At 33.9% G+C, this 11619-nt stretch overlaps 1 protein-coding gene across 4 annotated transcripts in view; it reads left to right on the forward strand.

The window, feature by feature from the left end:
• SNRPN (small nuclear ribonucleoprotein polypeptide N) overlaps nt 1-4046 on the forward strand; it is a 32284-nt gene extending 28238 nt beyond the window's left edge. For all 4 annotated transcript variants that reach the window (XM_070572120.1, XM_070572095.1, XM_070572106.1 and 1 more), the window contains 3 exons: nt 356-471; nt 1045-1191; nt 2932-4046. The gene's annotated coding sequence lies outside the window, so the exon portion shown is untranslated. The remainder of the gene's footprint in view (nt 1-355; nt 472-1044; nt 1192-2931) is intronic.
• The last annotated feature ends 7573 nt before the right edge of the window (nt 4047-11619 follow it).

Here is an 11619-nt window from a genome sequence, read left to right on the forward strand (position 1 = left end):
CATAAGGCAATGCCATATTTATGGTTACTAACTATATCAAGTTGTTGGAGGAAGAGGTTCTTGGGATGAGGTAGTTAATGGAAGAAATTGGGGAATAGATTAAAGTAGGTCTTAAATTTTTTAGATTGTTCAGAATTAGCATGAACAATGTTTCAATATTCTCTACATTTGTGCTGAAGATGGTTTGAAAAGATGAGAAAGTAAAAAGGTTCTCTCTGGGCAGTCATATTTGCTGGGTGTTTAATTATCTCCATTTACTGTTCCTGACCATTCTAAAGCCATCTTAATTTGTATGTCCTGATGTATCATTTGTATCTAACCTTGGCTATATTGCATTTGTATACTTACTTTGCAGTTGGATATGATGGAAGAAAAACATTTGCAGATAATCTGAGTACAGCTGTGACATCATCAGGAACATTCCTCTTTTATGGAGTTCCTTGATTCATAAGTCTTACCCGTGAATCAAAGGTAAGAAGGTTCTGGATCAAGAAGTCCTGTGAAGGATGAGGTTTTGGCTAGGCTCAGGAAAATAATGCTGGTACAGACTTTCTTCTTTTTGGCAATTTGGGATTTTCACCCATGCCAGAAAATTAGTGAGTAAATTCATTATTTAAAAAGATATGTTTAACTCATTAAAGCTGTAGAGTATATGCAGAGTGTAAGAGATTGAGTTTTGTTTCAATTAATTTACTTATTTATGACCAAATATGGCAACGTAACTAATGGTATAAAGGAAACGATCAGTTGTCTAAGAATTGGAAATTATGAAATAGACAAACTCATTTTGCAATTATAGTTTTGTAGTGTGATAAAGGGAGAAGTTTATAGAAACCTAAAAAAGGTGCTGATATTGAAAAGTACTAGTAGTAAAGTCATGGATGACATTGGAGAATTGAATCAGCTAGAGGGTTTATTGATGAGGAATAGTTTGTGTTAAATCTGTAACAAAGTTCAGCATGAACCTCCACTTAACTCGTTCTTTAGCTATTCCATCAGAGTGGTGTGGACCTTACATTACGATGTTCTTTTTTTCCCCATCAGGAGATGATAATTCCGAGAAAAGATACTTTACCAAGTTCATTTTTAATCCCAAGAATCGGTGCCACTGGATCTCTATTGCAATATTCCTCATTCAGGTGTTCGTCACTGCCATCTCTGGTCCTAGGAGTACCCCTTGGCGATATGATTGTAAGGACAGTTGAGTGCTCATTTGATGGGGAGGGGGTAGGGGGCACTTTGGTTAGACAAGAGTTGATATTCTCTTTAAGTTAATGAACTTTTTGTGGCAGCTAGTGGGTATTGAGATCTTTTCAGGTTATGTATTGCTGAGTAAAAAATTATCCTGAAATTTAGTGGCATAAAATATTGTGTTAATTCCGTAGATTCTGTGGGTGAAGATTTCTGACAGTGCCAGAATGTATATAGGATCAACTGGGAAGGACCCAGTGGTTGAGAGAGATTCAGACATCTACTACTTCATTCGCATATCTGGCACTTGGTTTGTGGTGATGTGGAAGGCTGGGCTTACTGGAGGCTTTCAACTAGAGTACTTTCACACAGCCAGGTTCACAGAGGAAGCATCGTAAGAATGAGTGTTAGAAGAGAGCCTTGTGAAAGTGGTGTGGCCTTTCTGATAGCTTCAGAAGTCATGTAGCATCACTTCCGCCATATTCTGTTGGCCAGCAGTGTCATATGACCAGCCCAAATTCCAGCAGAGATTCCGTCTTATAGTGAGAGAGTGCCAAGGTAACTGGAGACCCAGACTACATGTAGGACTGGATGAAAGAAGGCATAGTAGTTAAGAGCTGTGGAGCTTCAGTATTTTCTTTTACATTTTTGGGTCCTTTCACAATGTTCTCATCAAATCATGTATCCTTATTAAATCAATTATTAAATTGATTTTCAGAATATCACTTCTCACACAGACTGAATTTCTCGTGGATAGTTTTGAACAAAAACCTTATTCACTGTGGGAATTGAATAAAGTCTTGCTGACTTGTTTTATGACTTTGGGAGTAAATTAGGCAAAAGATAAGGGGTGGAGAAAGGAAAAAAAATTACAAGATTTTTGAGATAAAGTCAGTTTGGGGAATGCAAAAGAGAGAAGAACCAGGTGCAATACGCTGATGCTGAAATGTGTAATATAACTACTAAAGCTGTGAAACTGTCAAAAGAGTGAGAGGGGCAGTTGTTAATGAAACCATGATCTTATAGAAAAATAGTGAATGCTAGCTCCTGACACACCATGATTTTTGTGCTTCTCATTTTTCCTTCATTCCCCATCGTGTCCTTTAGGAAGGTAATTCATGGGATGTACTGCCAATAGTGAATGATGACAAATTTCTTAAACATTCTTTCTCAGAGAGTGTTATTGCCTATCTGTTATCCGTGGAATAACCTTGAAAGTGAAGGTTTTAATCAGAAAATGTTTTTTTCCTTAGGATAAATCATAGCTAAATTGAAGATTAATGACTTTTGAGGAAGTACCTACCCAGCAATTTTGATAGCCAGCTAGAATACTGGGTTAGGAGCTAAATCTTTTTCTAAGTTACGTTGTAGCTTCCATAGCTTTAATGCAGTTAATTTTTTCTCCTTTTGTTATTTTCACTATGGTGGTTAGGCACTCTTGTTGCTTGTATAGGAAGAAATGCATGTAGATTGCGTGAAATAATTTTCTGTTTGAACGAGAGTGATCTAGTGATATAAGCAACCAAATGCGTAATTGAAAAGAGGCACAGACAACATGAGGAGGTATGTCCGTTTAGCAAGGTGTAAGAAGAAAGAGTAACAGTATCTGGCCTTCTTACTATTATAAAATTCAAACAGCAATTTTGATCCACCTGTTATTTCTTCATAGAATGCCTGTTGCATTTCTTGTACATAGAAATTTTATTAGTTCCTACTGATGATCCCACTGTGTCCTCTCAGGTGATGACTGAATAGGAAACTGATGCCATTTCTTCTGACACCATCTTCATCAAACCAAAAGATGGTCTTCATAATGTATGGAGACTCTTTCGTGTGTTGCAGTGGACACTCCTTGCAGATCAGAAAAACCGGACTGAGAAAGCTCATGTTTTAAAGTAATCTAAAGAGTGTAATTGGAGAGAATTGTAACCAGGCCTGTTGACAGTTTTCATTGTTGCCATTGGACTAAATCTCAGGAGCTTGAATGCCAGAGACGTTATTACACAGAATCTCAGGATGGTGTAATTGCAAGGCTTCATTTCAGTGTTCCCATAAGTATTAAGTGCATGTATTTATAATTTTCACTTATCACAGGATCAACTTAAAATTATTTCATAAAAAATCATCTTGTTCAAGATTTTAAAGGTATAGAAATTTGTGAAGTATGGTATTTTTAACTCATGCCCTTTTCCCCTCATAATTCTATTCTCCAGCGTTATCTACTGTCAGTGTAGTTTTGTGCACATCTTTTTGGGGTGTGTTGATAAACAGATTGATAATGCAACTCTCTTTTTGGCCCATATTATGTCTATAAATTTTCTATGCCGTAAAAAGGCATACAGATAAATTATTTTGATAATTTCAGAGAATTGGAACTGCTAGGACTAGGGATGTCCAAAAATTTATGTTTTGAGTCAAAACTACAGCTTTCCCCCTAATCATAGAGAGAGAGTCCTCATCACTATTGTCTCCCAGTGTTTGTTCATGAGAGTTCTGTTTCGTAAAATGGTACACATGTTAGATGTCAGTGTTTTAATCGTTAACAATGCGATATTACGAAGAAATTGCTTTTTTTCTTCTCTTGTTTGTCTCCATCATCTTCGTATATCCTTAATCCTTACTAGTCATTTGTGTTATTTCATTTTCCTCTGCTTTTTGTTTTTTTCCATTTCCCTTGGAGTATGAGTGTCTTTGTTGCTCATTTCTAAAAGCTCATTTATAACTAAAGATGTTAACCATATGTCATGCATTGCAAGTGAAATACCATGTTTTCTTTTCGGCATCATTTTACTGTGGTGTTTTATTTTTTGGTTGTACAAAAGTTGTGTATTGACATACAATAATGTTCTGTTTTATGCCTTTTGAGTTTTGTGTTTTTCTTTTAAAAACATGTTTGCATTAGTATCATACATTTCTTTCTCTGTATTTTCTAATACTTTTCATTTTGTCCTTTTATTTTTCCATTAATCATTACCATGGTATTTAAAGTATTACATACTCAAATTGTTTCCCTTGACTTAAGGAATTACTGCTTAATTTAAATTCTGTAATGATATGGAAATTCCCACATGATTGGCTACATTTCTATTTATTTGCTTTATCTTATATTGATACTTTAAAATTACCAATGGTTTCTAGTCTTAGCTATTCCATTGAATTCTCTCATTTCTCGTAATTTTTCAGAATATTCCCTGTCTACACTCAAATTTTTTCCCTCAGTTGACGCTTAAAATTATTTTCCAAGTTGGAAAAAAATGCAATTTTAAGTTCATTTGCACCAAATTTAATAGAGTAATTAGGAGAGAATTAGATCTCTTTAACTCAGCCTTCCTATCCAACTGCAAGGTATGTGTTTCTATTTTTAATTAAATTATGTGGGAATATTGCTAGTGTAGTTTTATTTTCTTATTTTTTGATTAATCCCAACTCATCTCATACTTTTGTCAGTGTAGCGATGGGGATCATACACTCAGTTTTTCTTATTAATATGTGAAAGCCATTTCATGTACTTTTCTAGTGACGTTTAATTGAAATACCAAAATTATGGTTTTCTTTTTTCACAATTCATAGGTGGTTTCAGAATGTATGAAAGCAGAAAGTGCCCTTGGTTATTTCATTCTTAATACTAATCCTGTTAAAGGTTTACTTATGAGTCATTTTAGGAGACAGCTTCCTTCCTTTCATTGAGGATTTTCCACTAAATTTGATGACAAGTTTAATAAAATGTCTTGTGTTTTACAGTTGATCATACTTGCCATTATAATTATTGACTAGGGTAAAAATTAACTTTTTCTAAAAGTGAACATTCTTGCATCCAGTGAATGAATGAACTTAATTGTGTATATGTGTAATTATATATATAAATATATATGTATGTAAATACACACTTCCCTATTATAATCATTATAATTTTGTTTGCGATTTCTGAAAAAAATCTTAAACAACTTTATTTTGTTTTGGTCAGGGTTTTGTGTTTGGTTAACTGGCTCTACTGAAAGTGTTTTGTGTATTTTTGATGTAGACTGGAAAGAAGTGTTGCCATTATTGCTTTAATTTTTATTTTGAAATAATTTTTGACACACAAAACTATTGCAAAAGTAGTACGTAGTTTGTAAAAATATTCTTTAGATTCCTCTTATGTTAGCAAGTTTCATATGCATGATACAATTATCTAAACCAGGACATTACCATTGACGTACTGTTGTTAACTGATCCTTTTTATAGGTCCAGGAGTTAACGTGAATGTTTGACCATGCTTTCAAGTTTGAAATGTTTGACCATGCTTTCAGTTTCCATGAGTCACAGTCATGGGATTTCTTAAAATACATCCCAAATAGAATCTGATAAGGCACTTCTATTTTCCCATCTCCCATGCAAGAAATAACAACTTAAGACTTAGTTTTCTCTTATAATTTATTCCGAATGTATTTTGTTATATCTCAGTATTTGGGGCACCAGTATTTTTGAAACACAATCATCAAACTACCTGTTGAAAAGTATAAAATGCAATAATAATTCCTTATATTGTTAATCACAATGAATAATCAGTACCACCTATGAAATGCTTTTTGGTAAAAAAGTCTTATTCCAATTTGTCTTATGTGTTTAATTAAAAGTTATGTTTAAATCAGCTCTTGTAGAATCATGCATTCCATTCCATTTGGTTTGTTAATCTGTGGTTCTTTGAATCTGCAACAGTCCTTGGTATTTAATTTTTTTCTTGCCATTTACTTTTGGAGGAAATCAGCTATTCTGTCCTTTAGAACTACTTTTTTCCTTTTTCTTGAGGAGGATTCACCCTGAGCTGACGTTTGTGCCAGTCTTTCTCTATTTTTAGTATGTGGGTCGACAGCACAGCTTGGCCGCTAACAGAGTGGTGTAGCTCCACACCCAGGAACTGAACCCAGGAGTGTGCTGAAGTGAGCCACACTAGTCCACCCTGGCTGCCCCTGACCTTTAGAACTTTCACATTTGTACATTCTGGACATGGTAGATGCCATCACTGTGGTAGTGTTTAATGTTTTCCTCAATTTCTCTTATTTCTTAATATCTATTAATTTTTTCTTAGATTAGCCTTGAGCTAACATGTGTTGACAGTCTTACTGTGTTTCTTTTTCCTTTTTCTCCCCAAAGCCCCCCAGTACATAGTTGTATATTATAGTTGTAGGTCCTTCTAGCTGAGCTCTGTGGGATGCCGCCTCAGCATGGCCTGATGAGCGGTGCTAGGTCTGCACCCAGGATGTAAACTGGTAAAACCCTGGGCTGCCGAAGCATGGCATGTGAACTTAACCACGTAGCCACAGGGGCAGCCCAACATTTATTAATTCTTTAGTCATTTATTATGAAATGTTTCTAGTTGGATGACATCATAATTCCTTTATTATAAGAACACTACTTAATTATATCACATCATAATAATGTTTGTGTTTTTTCTACATTGCGTATTTCTACAATGTAGAGAATCATTGAGTATTTAATTTTGGCATCACCTTTTCACCTGAAAAATCATGGCATCTTCGTTATCACATTAGTAGTCACACATTTGCTTAAAAGTAAATTATTCTCAATGATGAGCAATTTCTTCGTTTAAATAAGAACTATTTTCAGCTATTTAAAGTTTTTAATTCAAAAGAAAATGTCGCATGAATTTTGATTCTTTCCCTTAACATTTATAGAATAATGAATTTGATATCCTGTCAGTCTCCCAAAGGTAGTAGTATAAATCCATGTAATGTAGTCTAAAGACAGAAAGAACTGCAAAGAAACTTGAGTATTTAGCAGTGATATTGCTAATATAACGCTAAAATTGCAATTATAAGATTAATGCACATACATATAAATAGTAGGATAAAATATAGATAATACCTATTTTACTTTTTCTAACCAATTTATTCCAATATATATTCAATTTATATGATTTACTTTTACAGCTTGTAGTTAGGATATGTTCTTTTTTCTCAGCTTTTGTAAAATTAATTTTATTTCATTCATATATAGAGCAAATAATGTTTAGTTTTTATTTACTTTTTATATATCTCTTGTTTACCTTTTCATGTTTTCTGTCTCTTCCTTTTAAAAAATCATGTTTCCATTTGTTACTTTGACTTATTTTCCCTACATTGTTTTGGAAAGGTGCACAATATTTCCTCTACAAGTTACAATTTAAAAGATACAACTTTTAAAATAGTCTTAAGCACATATATATAACTTTTGAGCAGTTTGTGAATGTTTTACTTTTGACATTTTTGTTGAAAGTTGAAGACATGTTCTATCTCCATATATGTAAATATTACTAATCAATATGATTATAATAGTCAACATTGAGTTCTTAAACATAAGTGACGTGGTCTATGTTTTACAGTTTCGTAAGTCACTTATGAGATAGGTATTTTAATTTTACTCCTGTTATAGATGTGTCTCAAGTTTCCTCACCAGTAAAGTGAGGACAAACAGTGTTTGTCTCAAAGAGTTCTGAAGCATTAAGTGAATTATACAGAAACAGGTACGAAATGGGCCTGGCTCATCATAGTGCCCTTTTTCCTGCATGTAGTAATACTGATATGATAGTAATACCAGTAATATGTTGTTAAGAAGTGAATCACGATCGGAAACTGAAACTTGATGCATCTCATTTGAAGTCCTGGTCCCATAACTTTAATGCTGTACTGCTGTGTACTCGTGAGCAATACTTGGTTTCTGCCCCGGAGTATGTATTCAATGTATCCACTTTCATTAACTTAGTGTATCAATTGGATTAATTTTGTGGTAATAGAAGCGTAGTTAAGAGGTAGTTCATATTTAACAGGTTTGCTGTTAGTTTCTTATCCCATGACAAGAGATTATTAACAGAGTACACTATTAAAGTGGTCAGTTATTGGGTTTCTTACTCTACCTGGATATATTCTAAAAGTAGAAGGATGCATTCCTCAAAGATCACTTGAAACTATGTCACAGTCTACTCATTGTCTGCATTATAATAAATACAAAAGCTTATTATCAATTAGTTGTATGTTTTTAAGGCTTCTCATAACTTCCAGCATAAAACAAACCTCATATAAAGAGAAATGCATGCTAGTAGAGGACTGGAGATTCCATGAATGCGTTAGTTTTCAAATGTCTAAGAGAGGGAGTGCATTAGCAAATAAAATTGAAGATAACATGTATAAGAATCAATTGAAGATATGAGTATGTTTTTAGTGAATCTGATTCATTTTGTAGAAACAATTTGTTGAATTATTTTGTGATAAACCTAGTCTTTAAGAACAGTTAAGGAAATTATTATTCTTTTGTTTCATTCTATGAGTTTTATTGTCTGTTGGGAAAAACATGAACCTGGAGGTGTATTCGTAAATTGTCTTTGGTTAGCTTTTTAAATAAGTATCAATGCTATTTCTTTGCATATTTTTTCCCTCTTATCTGCTTGTCTCACCTCTGTCACTTGGCTGGTGATCATCAAAGCCAAATTTTTTATATTAAGGTGAGATGTAAGATAGAAGTGTTATTAATGAGGTTTCACTATAGCGTAGTAGTACTTCAAATAAAAGCCTATTTCTGGGCTAAGGATGGCTATTATGTTTATGAAAATGTGTACAAATATCAGGCTGTCTCATTCTTCTAGGGTGATTCAGATATTTACATGTGCAATAAGGATGACAAAGAAGAATCTTCTTCTTGATACATCTGTTCCTCGTGTCTGTCACTGCAAAAACGTAGTACGTACTTAATATTTTTGAGAGCCAGATTCTTAAAATTGGCAGTGATAGTTGACACTAAGTTTATCTTCACTTAAGATTCAAGATCATAAGTCAGTTATTTATAAGTTAATTTAAAATACAATTATTTTTAAAAAATCACTTTCTAGGCATTTTTTGATTATAGGTTTGAGGAATAAACCTATAAGAATAGGAAAAGTTTGTATAGAGTAGGAATGGAAGATGAGTTAACTAGTGATCCCAGATGTTACAACAAAACATGTAATTAGTCACATGTTTTTGGCATATGAATATGCAGAGTTATGTAATAGTATAGAAAATCCAGAATTTAATCTTGCACGAGAAAAAGAAAATAGCAATAAAATTATCTGCACTCCTTGAAGTAAATTGGTAGCCAAATGGAGAAAGACAAAATTTGATCCATTCTTTCCCTCCCACCTTAGATCTGTATATTTTCTTTTTTTTATTGCAGTAACATTGGATTATAACATTATATAACTTTCAGGTGTAGCTCGTAATATATTTCAAATTCTGTGTAGATTACATGATGTTCAACATCCAAAGACTAATTGCAGTCCATCACAGCATGTGTGCCTAATCACCCCTTTTGCCCTCCTTCCGCCTTCCCCTCTAGTAACCACAAATCCAGTCTCTCTTGCTATGTGTTTGTCATTGTTTTTATCTTATGAGTGAAATCATATGGTATTTCACTTTCTCCCTCTGACTTATTTCACTTGGCATAATACCTTCAAGGTCCATCCATATTGTCACAAATGACTGGATTTCACCATTTTTTTTTTATGTCTGAGTGGTATTCCTTTGGGTATATATACCACATCTTCTTTATCCATTCGTCCCTTGATGGGCACCTAGGTTGCCTCCAAGTCTTGGCTGTTGTGAATAAGGCTGCAATGAAGATAGGGGTGCGTGTACCTTTATGACTTTGTGTTTTCAAGTACTTTGGATAAATATCCAGCAGTGGAATAGCTGGATCATATGGTAGATCTATTCTTAATTTTCTTAGGAAAATCAATACTGTTTTCTGTAGTGGCTGCACCAGTTTTCACTCCCGCCAGCAGTGTCCAAGGGTTTCCTTCTCTCCACATCCTCTCCAACACTTGTTTCCTGTTTTGTTAATTATAGCCATTCTGACGGGAGTGAGGGGATATCTCATTGTAGTTTGATTTGAATTTTCCTGATAGTGATGTTGAACATGTTTTCATGCACCGGTTGGCCATCCAGATATCTTTGAGGAAATGTCTGTTCAGATCCTTTGCCCAATTTTAAATTGGGTTGTTTTTTTGTTGTGTTCTTTCTCCATTGTATGCTCTTGGCTTCCTTATCAAAAATTGGCTGTCCATGTGTGTGTGGGTTTATTTCTGGGCTCTTGATTCTGTTCCATTGATCTATGTCAATTTTCTGTACCACTACTATGCTGTTTTGTTTACTATAGCTTTGTAGTATATTTTGAAATCCAAGAGTATGATACCTCCAGCTGTGTTCGTTTTCCTCAGGATTCCTTTGGCTATTCGGGGTCTTTGTTCCATATAAATTTTAGGATTCTTTGCTCTATTTCTGTGAAAAATGTTGTTGGAACTTTGGTAGGGATTGCTTTGAATCTATAGATTGCTTTAAGAAGTATGGACATTTTAACTATCCAATCCAACAGCATGGAATATCTTTCCATTTCTTTGCATCATCTTCAATTTGTTTCAACAATGCTTTATAGTTTTCAGTGTACAGATCTTTCACCTCTTCGGTTAAGTATATTCCTAGATATTTTATTCTTTTTTTTTGCAATTGTAAATGGGATTGTATTCTTAAGTTCTTTTTTTGACTTCGTTGTTAGGGTATAGAAACACAACTGATTTTTGTATGTTGATTTTGTATCCTGCGACTTGACTGTATTCATTTATTATTTCTAAAAGTTTTTTAGTGGATACTTTAGGGTTTTCTATTTATAAAATAATGTTTGCAAATAGTGACAGTTTCATTTCTTTTCCAATGTGGATCCCTTTTATTTCGTTTTCTTGCCTGATTGCTCTGGGCAGGACTTCCAATACTATTGGTTTGTCATATATGGTCTTTATTATGTTGAGGTATTTTCCTCCTATAATCATTTTATTTAGAGTTTTTAGCATAAATGTATGCTGTATCTTGTCAAATGCTTTCTCTGTGTCTATTGAGATGATCATGTGATTTTTTATTTTTCATTTTGTTAATGTGGTGCATCACGTTTATTGATTTGCGAATGTTGAATCATCCCTGCATCCCTGGAATAAAACCCACTTGATCATGATGTATGATCTTTTTGATGTATAACGATACAGTGTATTCTGTTTGCTAGTATTTTCCTGAGCATTTTTGCATCGATGTACATCAGTGATATTAGCCTGTAATTTTCTTTTTTTGTGTTGTCCTTCTGGTTTTGGTATCAGGATAATGTTGGCTTTGTAGAATGAGTTAGGAAACGTCCCCTCCTCTTCAATGTTTTGGAAGAGTTTGAGAAGGATAGGTATTAAGTTTTCTTTGAATGTTTGGTAGAATTCACCGGGGAAGCCATCTGATCCTGGACTTTTATTTTTTGGGAGGTTTTTGATTACTCTTTTGATCTCCTTATTGGTGACTGGTCTATTCAGATTCTCTACTTCTTGACCAAGTTTTGGAAGGTTGTATGATTCTAATAATTTATCCATTTCTTCTAGGTTAACCGCCT

Source organism: Equus przewalskii, chromosome 1, assembly GCF_037783145.1.
Source record: "Equus przewalskii isolate Varuska chromosome 1, EquPr2, whole genome shotgun sequence".
Classification (NCBI taxonomy): domain Eukaryota; kingdom Metazoa; phylum Chordata; class Mammalia; order Perissodactyla; family Equidae; genus Equus; species Equus przewalskii.